General features: G+C 30.4%; 1 non-coding gene across 1 annotated transcript; it reads right to left on the bottom strand.

Moving 5' to 3' along the window:
• Positions 1 to 251: 251 nt before the first annotated feature.
• LOC112535093 lies at positions 252 to 358 on the bottom strand. The gene has a single exon (XR_003079292.1). It is a non-coding gene; the product is annotated as a small nucleolar RNA R71 (small nucleolar RNA).
• Positions 359 to 631: the final 273 nt, after the last annotated feature.

The raw sequence follows: 631 nt of genomic DNA, 5'->3' as shown, positions 1-631 counted from the left end.
TAGTATGCTTCCTTTATTTTATGGTATGCCTAGTTAGAATGCATTGTTATTTATTACAGAATTCTATGTCATAGTTCATACTTTCCCATAATCTAGATTAAATGATGATCAACTAAAATGTGGTGTTCATTTATTCATTGAAAGAAAAAGGAAAGGCTTTGTTAATGACCTTACCTCCAAAATCTTTAAGAACTTGGGATGAGGTTTACTAAAAGTTTATGAGTAAGTTTTACTCACATCAAAAGACTAAAGAATTAAGGGTTGAAATTTCTAATTTTTATCAGAAGGATATTGAATCTTTTCGTGAAATATGAGATCATTTTAAATCACTTTTATTACAATGCCTACATTATGGATACCCACCTCTAGTGACCAACAAATCTTTTTATGATGGTTTGACATAACAGTATCAATCTATGGTTGATAATGCAGCTGGAAATGCAATATTAGAAAAGACAATTGATAAGGTTTATGACATTTTTGAGATGTTAGGAACAAGTATTGAGATGGCCATACAAATAGCTAAATTAACCAAGCAAGTTAAGATACTTGCTTCAATCAACAACGCACCAAGCAATAAGATATGTGGTATTTGTGATATTTGTTTGTCTTTATGTACTAAGAAGGGGGA

Source organism: Ricinus communis, chromosome 4, assembly GCF_019578655.1.
Source record: "Ricinus communis isolate WT05 ecotype wild-type chromosome 4, ASM1957865v1, whole genome shotgun sequence".
Taxonomy (NCBI): domain Eukaryota; kingdom Viridiplantae; phylum Streptophyta; class Magnoliopsida; order Malpighiales; family Euphorbiaceae; genus Ricinus; species Ricinus communis.
Note: the sequence above shows the minus strand (reverse complement) of the source record. Positions and strands in the feature narration are given on the sequence as shown.